The sequence below is a fragment of the Pseudophryne corroboree genome, chromosome 4 (genome assembly GCF_028390025.1).
Source record: "Pseudophryne corroboree isolate aPseCor3 chromosome 4, aPseCor3.hap2, whole genome shotgun sequence".
NCBI lineage: Eukaryota > Metazoa > Chordata > Amphibia > Anura > Myobatrachidae > Pseudophryne > Pseudophryne corroboree.
Genome location: NC_086447.1, coordinates 17,317,120 through 17,329,404, shown reverse-complemented (window position 1 = coordinate 17,329,404; position 12,285 = coordinate 17,317,120). Strand labels below are relative to the sequence as shown.

The 12,285-nt window shown below is 36.4% G+C and overlaps 6 non-coding genes across 6 annotated transcripts; 4 read left to right on the top strand and 2 right to left on the bottom strand.

The window, feature by feature from the left end:
• Nucleotides 1-2,394: 2,394 nt before the first annotated feature.
• On the top strand, nt 2,395-2,468 carry TRNAN-GUU (transfer RNA asparagine (anticodon GUU)). Its single transcript has one exon. It is a non-coding gene; the product is annotated as a tRNA-Asn (tRNA).
• Nucleotides 2,469-4,440: 1,972 nt separating this feature from the next.
• Nucleotides 4,441-4,512, bottom strand: TRNAM-CAU (transfer RNA methionine (anticodon CAU)). Its single transcript has one exon. It is a non-coding gene; the product is annotated as a tRNA-Met (tRNA).
• A 186-nt stretch (nt 4,513-4,698) lies between these two features.
• TRNAN-GUU (transfer RNA asparagine (anticodon GUU)) lies at nt 4,699-4,772 on the top strand. Its single transcript has one exon. It is a non-coding gene; the product is annotated as a tRNA-Asn (tRNA).
• An 811-nt stretch (nt 4,773-5,583) lies between these two features.
• TRNAM-CAU (transfer RNA methionine (anticodon CAU)) lies at nt 5,584-5,655 on the bottom strand. The gene has a single exon. It is a non-coding gene; the product is annotated as a tRNA-Met (tRNA).
• A 186-nt stretch (nt 5,656-5,841) lies between these two features.
• Nucleotides 5,842-5,915, top strand: TRNAN-GUU (transfer RNA asparagine (anticodon GUU)). Its single transcript has one exon. It is a non-coding gene; the product is annotated as a tRNA-Asn (tRNA).
• Nucleotides 5,916-10,502: 4,587 nt separating this feature from the next.
• On the top strand, nt 10,503-10,576 carry TRNAN-GUU (transfer RNA asparagine (anticodon GUU)). Its single transcript has one exon. It is a non-coding gene; the product is annotated as a tRNA-Asn (tRNA).
• The last annotated feature ends 1,709 nt before the right edge of the window (nt 10,577-12,285 follow it).

The following is a 12,285-nucleotide window of genomic DNA, read 5'->3' as shown; positions in this document are numbered from 1 at the left end:
ACCTTTTTCTAGGAAACTTTCTAGATGAATGCTTTTTAGCCTTTGTCAGTACATGCTTTTGCAAGCTGTCTCTGTGGCGCAATCGGTAAGCGCATTCGGCTGTTAACCTAAAGGTTGGTGGTTCAATCCCACCCAGGGATGTTATTGACCGTGTGATCAAATTTTGGTGATCTTTAAGTAGACAAGTCAAAATTTCAAACCACCTCTTATAGTGTAGGGTACCTGGCCTTCTCTGATGCAATCAGATTTGATTAAGTCATTTTATAAAAAACAGGAAGCACAATTTAGCATGGGGTTGCAGAGAAAAAAAATTATGCAGGCAGAGAAATCCAATTGAGTGATTTATCAGCTCTCCATTTTATGGCTTTATTTTTATGCTAACACATTTGCTCTCTGAAAAGTGTCCACAAAGCCAAGTCTCTGATTAACACCTTTGTAGGAATGGTTTTTCACCTATTACTGATTAAAACTTGCTTCATAGGAAAGGCAGCAAGATGCATCCTCATTACAATGTCCACTGAAATAATACAGGTTGACACCAGGAAAAATAAAACTCACTGCATCCTTGCTGCTTTCTCAAGTGGGAATCTGTTTAATGTGAAAACCAGGTGATATCTAATCAGCACACAGGTAAGAAGTTAAGAAAATCTTTATTTAAGGGTGAAGATGTTTCTCACAAAATCATTGCCCCAATGCATCATTGAAATTCAAGCTGGAAAGATGATTTTGAAATATCAATTGTACATTTTGCATTGCTCTTCTGGTGACAATGTAGCTTGTTTTTGTCAATTACCATTTCAGTAATAGGGTAAAGAAAATTAAGTTGATTTCTGAAAGAAAACAATGCTGTCAATATACTATTAAAACAAATTAAAATGTTAAAAGTTATTGTACTTTAAGTAAAAATAAAAGAGTCAAAATATCAATCCCAGTTTTGGAAGAATTTAATTAATAAAAAATTAAGTGCACATAGCAGAGGATGGTTTCGATCCATCAACCTCTGGGTTATGGGCCCAGCACGCTTTCGCTGCACCACTCTGCTGCTCATATTAGTGTCTGAGATCCTGAAGTACTCACTCATCATGTGAAAGTACCAATGTGAATCTTCGTTGGTCAATGGAAGAAAAATCTTGCAAAACTCTCCAGATTATTGCCTTTTTAACCTTTTTCTAGGAAACTTTCTAGATGAATGCTTTTTAGCCTTTGTCAGTACATGCTTTTGCAAGCTGTCTCTGTGGCGCAATCGGTAAGTGCATTCGGCTGTTAACCTAAAGGTTGGTGGTTCAATCCCACGCAGGGATGTTATTGACCGTGTGATCAAATTTTAGTGATCTTTAAGTAGACAAGTCAAAATTTCAAACCACCTCTTATAGTGTAGGGTACCTGGCCTTCTCTGATGCAATCAGAGTCAGATTTGATTAAGTCATTTTATAAAAAACAGGAAGTGCAATTTAGCATGGGGTTGCAGAGAATAAAAATTATGCAGGCAGAGAAATCCAATTGAGTGATTTATCAGCTCTCCATTTTATGGCTTTATTTTTATGCTAACACATTTGCTCTCTGAAAAGTGTCCACAAAGCCAAGTCTCTGATTAACACCTTTGTAGGAATGGTTTTTCACCTATTACTGATTAAAACTTGCTTCATTGGAAAGGCAGCAAGATGCATCCTCATTACAATGTCCACTGATATAATATAGGTTGACACCAGGAAACATAAACCTCACTGCATCTTTGCTGCTTTCTCAAGTGGGAATCTGTTTAATGTGAAAACCAGGTGATATCTAATCAGCACACAGGTAAGAAGTTAAGAAAATCTTTATTTAAGGGTGAAGATGTTTCTCACAAAATCATTGCCCCAATGCATCATTGAAATTCAAGCTGGAAAGATGATTTTGAAATATCAATTGTACATTTTGCATTGCTCTTCTGGTGACAATGTAGCTTGTTTTTGTCAATTACCATTTCAGTAATAGGGTAAAGAAAATTAAGTGGATTTCTGAAAGAAAACAATGCTGTCAATATACTATTAAAACAAATTAAAATGTTAAAAGTTATTGTACTTTAAGTAAAAATAAAAGAGTCCAAATATCAATCCCAGTTTTGGAAGAATTTAATTAACAAAAAAATAAGTGCAAATAGCAGAGGATAGTTTCGATCCATTGACCTCTGGTTATGGGCCCAGCACGCTTCCGCTGCGCCACTCTGCTGCTCATGTAAGTGCAACAGATCCTGAAGTACTCACTCATCATGTGAAAGTACCAATGTGTTTCTTCATTGGTCAATGGAAGAAAAATCTTGCAAAACTCTCCAGATTATTGCCTTTTTAACCTTTTTCTAGGAAACTTTCTATATGAATGCTTTTTAGCCTTTGTCAGTACATGCTTTTGCAAGCTGTCTCTGTGGCGCAATCGGTAAGCGCATTTGGCTGTTAACCTAAAGGTTGGTGGTTCAATCCCACCCAGGGATGTTATTGACCGTGTGATCAAATTTTGGTGATCTTTAAGTAGACAAGTCAAAATTTCAAACCACCTCTTATAGTGTAGGGTACCTGGCCTTCTCTGATGCAATCAGATTTGATTAAGTCATTTTATAAAAAACAGGAAGCACAATTTAGCATGAGGTTGCAGAGAAAAAAAATTATGCAGGCAGAGAAATCCAACTGAGTGATTAATCAGCTCTCCATTTTATGGCTTTATTTTTATGCTAACACATTTGCTCTTTGAAAAGTGTCCACAAAGCCAAGTCTCTGATTAACACCTTTGTAGGAATGGTTTTTCACCTATTACTAATTAAAACTTGCTTCATTGGAAAGGCAGCAAGATGCATCCTCATTACAATGTCCACTGAAATAATACAGGTTGACACCAGGAAACATAAATCGCACTGCATCCTTGCTGCTTTCTCAAGTGGGAATCTGTTTAATGTGAAAACCAGGTGATATCTAATCAGCACACAGGTAAGAAGTTAAGAAAATCTTTCTTTAAGGGTGAAGATGTTTCTCACAAAATCGTTGCCCCAATGCATCATTGAAATTCAAGCTGGAAAGATGATTTTGAAATATCAATTGTACATTTTGCATTGCTCTTCTCGTGACAATGTAGCTTGTTTTTGTCAATTACCATTTCAGTAATAGGGTAAAGAAAATTAAGTGGATTTCTGAAAGAAAACAATGCTGTCAATATACTATTAAAACAAATTAAAATGTTAAAAGTTATTGTACTTTAAGTAAAAATAAAAGAGTCAAAATATCAATCCCAGTTTTGGAAGAATTTAATTAACAAAAAAATAAGTGCACATAGCAGAGGATGGTTTCTATCAATCGACCTCTGGGTTATGGGCCCAGCACGCTTCCGCTGCACCACTCTGCTGCTCATGTTAGTGTCAGAGATCCTGAAGTACTCACTCATCATGTGAAAGTACCAATGTGTTTCTTCGTTGGTCAATGGAAGAAAAATCTTGCAAAACTCTCCAGATTATTGCCTTTTTAACCTTTTTCTAGGAAACTTTCTAGATGAATGCTTTTTAGCCTTTGTCAGTACATGCTTTTGCAAGCTGTCTCTGTGGCGCAATCGGTAAGCGCATTCGGCTGTTAACCTAAAGGTTGGTGGTTCAATCCCACCCAGGGATGTTATTGACCATGTGATCAAATTTTGGTGATCTTTAAGTAGACAAGTCAAAATTTCAAACCACCTCTTATAGTGTAGGGTACCTGGCCTTCTCTGATGCAATCAGAGTCAGATTTGATTAAGTCATTTTATAAAAAACAGGAAGCACAATTTAGCATGGGGTTGCAGAGAAAAAAAATTATGCAGGCAGAGAAATCCAATTGAGTGATTTATCAGCTCTCCATTTTATGGCTTTATTTTTATGCTAACACATTTGCTCTCTGAAAATTAACACCTTTGTAGGAATGGTTTTTCACCTATTACTGATTAAAACTTGCTTCATTGGAAAGGCAGCAAGATGCATCCTCATTACAATGTCCACTGAAATAATACAGGTTGACACCAGGAAACATAAACCTCACTGCATCCTTGCTGCTTTCTCAAGTGGGAATCTGTTTAATGTGAAAACCAGGTGATATCTAATCAGCACACAGGTAAGAAGTTAAGAAAATCTTTATTTAAGGGTGAAGATGTTTCTCACAAAATCGTTGCCCCAATGCATCATTGAAATTCAAGCTGGAAAGATGATTTTGAAATATCAATTGTACATTTTGCATTGCTCTTCTGGTGACATTGTAGCTTGTTTTTGTCAATTACCATTTCAGTAATAGGGTAAAGAAAATTAAGTGGATTTCTGAAAGAAAACAATGCTGTCAATATACTATTAAAACAAATTAAAATGTTAAAAGTTATTGTACTTTAAGTAAAAATAAAAGAGTCAAAATATCAATCCCAGTTTTGGAAGAATTTAATTAACAAAAAAATAAGTGCACATAGCAGAGGATGGTTTCGATCCATCGACCTCTGGGTTATGGGCCCAGCACGCTTCCGCTGCGCCACTCTGCTGCTCATGTAAGTGTGGGAGATCCTGAAGTACTCACTCATCATGTGAAAGTACCAATGTGTTTCTTCGTTGGTCAATGGAAGAAAAATCTTGCAAAACTCTCCAGATTATTGCCTTTTTAACCTTTTTCTAGGAAACTTTCTAGATGAATGCTTTTTAGCCTTTGTCAGTACATGCTTTTGCAAGCTGTCTCTGTGGCGCAATCGGTTAGCGCATTCGGCTGTTAACCGAAAGGTTGGTGGTTCAATCCCACCCAGGGACGTAACTGACCGTGTGATCAAGTTTTGGTGATCTTTAAGTAGACAAGTCAAAATTTCAAACCACCTCTTATAGTGTAGGGTACCTGGCCTTCTCTGATGCAATCAGAGTCAGATTTGATTAAGTCATTTTATAAAAAACAGGAAGCACAATTTAGCATGGGGTTGCAGAGAAAAAAAATTATGCAGGCAGAGAAATCCAATTGAGTGATTAATCAGCTCTCCATTTTATGGCTTTATTTTTATGCTAACACATTTGCTCTCTGAAAATTAACACCTTTGTAGGAATGGTTTTTCACCTATTACTGATTAAAACTTGCTTCATTGGAAAGGCAGCAAGATGCATCCTCATTACAATGTCCACTGAAATAATACAGGTTGACACCAGGAAACATAAACCTCACTGCATCCTTGCTGCTTTCTCAAGTGGGAATCTGTTTAATGTGAAAACCAGGTGATATCTAATCAGCACACAGGTAAGAAGTTAAGAAAATCTTTATTTAAGGGTGAAGATGTTTCTCACAAAATCGTTGCCCCAATGCATCATTGAAATTCAAGCTGGAAAGATGATTTTGAAATATCAATTGTACATTTTGCATTGCTCTTCTGGTGACAATGTAGCTTGTTTTTGTCAATTACCATTTCAGTAATAGGGTAAAGAAAATTAAGTGGATTTCTGAAAGAAAACAATGCTGTCAATATACTATTAAAACAAATTAAAATGTTAAAAGTTATTGTACTTTAAGTAAAAATAAAAGAGTCAAAATATCAATCCCAGTTTTGGAAGAATTTAATTAACAAAATAAGAAATGCACATAGCAGAGGATGGTTTCGATCCATCGACCTCTGGGTTATGGGCCCAGCACGCTTCCGCTGCGCCACTCTGCTGCTCATGTAAGTGTAGGAGATCCTGAAGTACTCACTCATCATGTGAAAGTACCAATGTTTTTCTTCGTTGGTCAATGGAAGAAAAATCTTGCAAAACTCTCCAGATTATTGCCTTTTTAACCTTTTTCTAGGAAACTTTCTAGATGAATGCTTTTTAGCCTTTGTCAGTACATGCATTTGCAAGCTGTCTCTGTGGCGCAATCGGTTAGCGCATTCGGCTGTTAACCGAAAGGTTGGTGGTTCAATCCCACCCAGGGACGTAACTGACCGTGTGATTAAATTTTGGTGATCTTTAAGTAGACAAGTCAAAATTTCAAACCACCTCTTATAGTGTAGGGTACCTGGCCTTCTCTGATGCAATCAGAGTCAGATTTGATTAAGTCATTTTATAAAAAACAGGAAGCACAATTTAGCATGGGGTTGCAGAGAAAAAAAATTATGCAGGCAGAGAAATCCAATTGAGTGATTAATCAGCTCTCCATTTTATGGCTTTATTTTTATGCTAACACATTTGCTCTCTGAAAAGTGTCCACAAAGCCAAGTCTCTGATTAACACCTTTGTAGGAATGGTTTTTCACCTATTACTGATTAAAACTTGCTTCATTGGAAAGGCAGCAAGATGCATCCTCATTACAATGTCCACTGAAATAATACAGGTTGACACCAGGAAACATAAACCTCACTGCATCCTTGCTGCTTTCTCAAGTGGGAATCTGTTTAATGTGAAAACCAGGTGATATCTAATCAGCACACAGGTAAGAAGTTAAGAAAATCTTTATTTAAGGGTGAAGATGTTTCTCACAAAATCGTTGCCCCAATGCATCATTGAAATTCAAGCTGGAAAGATGATTTTGAAATATCAATTGTACATTTTGCATTGCTCTTCTGGTGACAATGTAGCTTGTTTTTGTCAATTACCATTTCAGTAATAGGGTAAAGAAAATTAAGTGGATTTCTGAAAGAAAACAATGCTGTCAATATACTATTAAAACAAATTAAAATGTTAAAAGTTATTGTACTTTAAGTAAAAATAAAAGAGTCAAAATATCAATCCCAGTTTTGGAAGAATTTAATTAACAAAATAAGAAATGCACATAGCAGAGGATGGTTTCGATCCATCGACCTCTGGGTTATGGGTCCAGCACGCTTCCGCTGCGCCACTCTGCTGCTCATGTAAGTTTAAGAGATCCTGAAGTACTCACTCATCATGTGAAAGTACCAATGTGTTTCTTCGTTGGTCAATGGAAGAAAAATCTTGCAAAACTCTCCAGATTATTGCCTTTTTAACCTTTTTCTAGGAAACTTTCTAGATGAATGCTTTTTAGCCTTTGTCAGTACATATTTTTGCAAGCTGTATCTGTGGCGCAATCGGTTAGCGCATTCAGCTGTTAACCGAAAGGTTGGTGGTTCAATTCCATCGAGGGATGTAACTGAACGTGTGATCAAATTTTGGTGATCTTTAAGTAGACAAGTCAAAATTTCAAACCACCTCTTATAGTGTAGGGTACCTGGCCTTCTCTGATGCAATCAGAGTCAGATTTGATTAAGTCATTTTATAAAAAACAGGAAGTGCAATTTAGCATGGGGTTGCAGAGAATAAAAATTATGCAGGCCGAGAAATCCAATTGAGTGATTTATCAGCTCTCCATTTTATGGCTTTATTTTTATGCTAACACATTTGCTCTCTGAAAAGTGTCCACAAAGCCAAGTCTCTGATTAACACCTTTGTAGGAATGGTTTTTCACCTATTACTGATTAAAACTTGCTTCATTGGAAAGGCAGCAAGATGCATCCTTATTACAATGTCCACTGATATAATATAGGTTGACACCAGGAAACATAAACCTCACTGCATCTTTGCTGCTTTCTCAAGTGGGAATCTGTTTAATGTGAAAACCAGGTGATATCTAATCAGCACACAGGTAAGAAGTTAAGAAAATCTTTATTTAAGGGTGAAGATGTTTCTCACAAAATCATTGCCCCAATGCATCATTGAAATTCAAGCTGGAAAGATGATTTTGAAATATCAATTGTACATTTTGCATTGCTCTTCTGGTGACAATGTAGCTTGTTTTTGTCAATTACCATTTCAGTAATAGGGTAAAGAAAATTAAGTGGATTTCTGAAAGAAAACAATGCTGTCAATATACTATTAAAACAAATTAAAATGTTAAAAGTTATTGTACTTTAAGTAAAAATAAAAGAGTCCAAATATCAATCCCAGTTTTGGAAGAATTTAATTAACAAAAAAATAAGTGCAAATAGCAGAGGATAGTTTCGATCCATCGACCTCTGGGTTATGGGCCCAGCACGCTTCCGCTGCGCCACTCTGCTGCTCATGTAAGTGCAACAGATCCTGAAGTACTCACTCATCATGTGAAAGTACCAATGTGTTTCTTCATTGGTCAATGGAAGAAAAATCTTGCAAAACTCTCCAGATTATTGCCTTTTTAACCTTTTTCTAGGAAACTTTCTATATGAATGCTTTTTAGCCTTTGTCAGTACATGCTTTTGCAAGCTGTCTCTGTGGCGCAATCGGTAAGCGCATTCGGCTGTTAACCTAAAGGTTGGTGGTTCAATCCCACCCAGGGATGTTATTGACCGTGTGATCAAATTTTGGTGATCTTTAAGTAGACAAGTCAAAATTTCAAACCACCTCTTATAGTGTAGGGTACCTGGCCTTCTCTGATGCAATCAGATTTGATTAAGTCATTTTATAAAAAACAGGAAGCACAATTTAGCATGGGGTTGCAGAGAAAAAAAATTATGCAGGCAGAGAAATCCAATTGAGTGATTTATCAGCTCTCCATTTTATGGCTTTATTTTTATGCTAACACATTTGCTCTCTGAAAAGTGTCCACAAAGCCAAGTCTCTGATTAACACCTTTGTAGGAATGGTTTTTCACCTATTACTGATTAAAACTTGCTTCATAGGAAAGGCAGCAAGATGCATCCTCATTACAATGTCCACTGAAATAATACAGGTTGACACCAGGAAAAATAAAACTCACTGCATCCTTGCTGCTTTCTCAAGTGGGAATCTGTTTAATGTGAAAACCAGGTGATATCTAATCAGCACACAGGTAAGAAGTTAAGAAAATCTTTATTTAAGGGTGAAGATGTTTCTCACAAAATCATTGCCCCAATGCATCATTGAAATTCAAGCTGGAAAGATGATTTTGAAATATCAATTGTACATTTTGCATTGCTCTTCTGGTGACAATGTAGCTTGTTTTTGTCAATTACCATTTCAGTAATAGGGTAAAGAAAATTAAGTTGATTTCTGAAAGAAAACAATGCTGTCAATATACTATTAAAACAAATTAAAATGTTAAAAGTTATTGTACTTTAAGTAAAAATAAAAGAGTCAAAATATCAATCCCAGTTTTGGAAGAATTTAATTAATAAAAAATTAAGTGCACATAGCAGAGGATGGTTTCGATCCATCAACCTCTGGGTTATGGGCCCAGCACGCTTTCGCTGCACCACTCTGCTGCTCATATTAGTGTCTGAGATCCTGAAGTACTCACTCATCATGTGAAAGTACCAATGTGAATCTTCGTTGGTCAATGGAAGAAAAATCTTGCAAAACTCTCCAGATTATTGCCTTTTTAACCTTTTTCTAGGAAACTTTCTAGATGAATGCTTTTTAGCCTTTGTCAGTACATGCTTTTGCAAGCTGTCTCTGTGGCGCAATCGGTAAGTGCATTCGGCTGTTAACCTAAAGGTTGGTGGTTCAATCCCACGCAGGGATGTTATTGACCGTGTGATCAAATTTTAGTGATCTTTAAGTAGACAAGTCAAAATTTCAAACCACCTCTTATAGTGTAGGGTACCTGGCCTTCTCTGATGCAATCAGAGTCAGATTTGATTAAGTCATTTTATAAAAAACAGGAAGTGCAATTTAGCATGGGGTTGCAGAGAATAAAAATTATGCAGGCAGAGAAATCCAATTGAGTGATTTATCAGCTCTCCATTTTATGGCTTTATTTTTATGCTAACACATTTGCTCTCTGAAAAGTGTCCACAAAGCCAAGTCTCTGATTAACACCTTTGTAGGAATGGTTTTTCACCTATTACTGATTAAAACTTGCTTCATTGGAAAGGCAGCAAGATGCATCCTCATTACAATGTCCACTGATATAATATAGGTTGACACCAGGAAACATAAACCTCACTGCATCTTTGCTGCTTTCTCAAGTGGGAATCTGTTTAATGTGAAAACCAGGTGATATCTAATCAGCACACAGGTAAGAAGTTAAGAAAATCTTTATTTAAGGGTGAAGATGTTTCTCACAAAATCATTGCCCCAATGCATCATTGAAATTCAAGCTGGAAAGATGATTTTGAAATATCAATTGTACATTTTGCATTGCTCTTCTGGTGACAATGTAGCTTGTTTTTGTCAATTACCATTTCAGTAATAGGGTAAAGAAAATTAAGTGGATTTCTGAAAGAAAACAATGCTGTCAATATACTATTAAAACAAATTAAAATGTTAAAAGTTATTGTACTTTAAGTAAAAATAAAAGAGTCCAAATATCAATCCCAGTTTTGGAAGAATTTAATTAACAAAAAAATAAGTGCAAATAGCAGAGGATAGTTTCGATCCATTGACCTCTGGTTATGGGCCCAGCACGCTTCCGCTGCGCCACTCTGCTGCTCATGTAAGTGCAACAGATCCTGAAGTACTCACTCATCATGTGAAAGTACCAATGTGTTTCTTCATTGGTCAATGGAAGAAAAATCTTGCAAAACTCTCCAGATTATTGCCTTTTTAACCTTTTTCTAGGAAACTTTCTATATGAATGCTTTTTAGCCTTTGTCAGTACATGCTTTTGCAAGCTGTCTCTGTGGCGCAATCGGTAAGCGCATTTGGCTGTTAACCTAAAGGTTGGTGGTTCAATCCCACCCAGGGATGTTATTGACCGTGTGATCAAATTTTGGTGATCTTTAAGTAGACAAGTCAAAATTTCAAACCACCTCTTATAGTGTAGGGTACCTGGCCTTCTCTGATGCAATCAGATTTGATTAAGTCATTTTATAAAAAACAGGAAGCACAATTTAGCATGAGGTTGCAGAGAAAAAAAATTATGCAGGCAGAGAAATCCAACTGAGTGATTAATCAGCTCTCCATTTTATGGCTTTATTTTTATGCTAACACATTTGCTCTTTGAAAAGTGTCCACAAAGCCAAGTCTCTGATTAACACCTTTGTAGGAATGGTTTTTCACCTATTACTAATTAAAACTTGCTTCATTGGAAAGGCAGCAAGATGCATCCTCATTACAATGTCCACTGAAATAATACAGGTTGACACCAGGAAACATAAATCGCACTGCATCCTTGCTGCTTTCTCAAGTGGGAATCTGTTTAATGTGAAAACCAGGTGATATCTAATCAGCACACAGGTAAGAAGTTAAGAAAATCTTTCTTTAAGGGTGAAGATGTTTCTCACAAAATCGTTGCCCCAATGCATCATTGAAATTCAAGCTGGAAAGATGATTTTGAAATATCAATTGTACATTTTGCATTGCTCTTCTCGTGACAATGTAGCTTGTTTTTGTCAATTACCATTTCAGTAATAGGGTAAAGAAAATTAAGTGGATTTCTGAAAGAAAACAATGCTGTCAATATACTATTAAAACAAATTAAAATGTTAAAAGTTATTGTACTTTAAGTAAAAATAAAAGAGTCAAAATATCAATCCCAGTTTTGGAAGAATTTAATTAACAAAAAAATAAGTGCACATAGCAGAGGATGGTTTCTATCAATCGACCTCTGGGTTATGGGCCCAGCACGCTTCCGCTGCACCACTCTGCTGCTCATGTTAGTGTCAGAGATCCTGAAGTACTCACTCATCATGTGAAAGTACCAATGTGTTTCTTCGTTGGTCAATGGAAGAAAAATCTTGCAAAACTCTCCAGATTATTGCCTTTTTAACCTTTTTCTAGGAAACTTTCTAGATGAATGCTTTTTAGCCTTTGTCAGTACATGCTTTTGCAAGCTGTCTCTGTGGCGCAATCGGTAAGCGCATTCGGCTGTTAACCTAAAGGTTGGTGGTTCAATCCCACCCAGGGATGTTATTGACCATGTGATCAAATTTTGGTGATCTTTAAGTAGACAAGTCAAAATTTCAAACCACCTCTTATAGTGTAGGGTACCTGGCCTTCTCTGATGCAATCAGAGTCAGATTTGATTAAGTCATTTTATAAAAAACAGGAAGCACAATTTAGCATGGGGTTGCAGAGAAAAAAAATTATGCAGGCAGAGAAATCCAATTGAGTGATTTATCAGCTCTCCATTTTATGGCTTTATTTTTATGCTAACACATTTGCTCTCTGAAAATTAACACCTTTGTAGGAATGGTTTTTCACCTATTACTGATTAAAACTTGCTTCATTGGAAAGGCAGCAAGATGCATCCTCATTACAATGTCCACTGAAATAATACAGGTTGACACCAGGAAACATAAACCTCACTGCATCCTTGCTGCTTTCTCAAGTGGGAATCTGTTTAATGTGAAAACCAGGTGATATCTAATCAGCACACAGGTAAGAAGTTAAGAAAATCTTTATTTAAGGGTGAAGATGTTTCTCACAAAATCGTTGCCCCAATGCATCATTGAAAT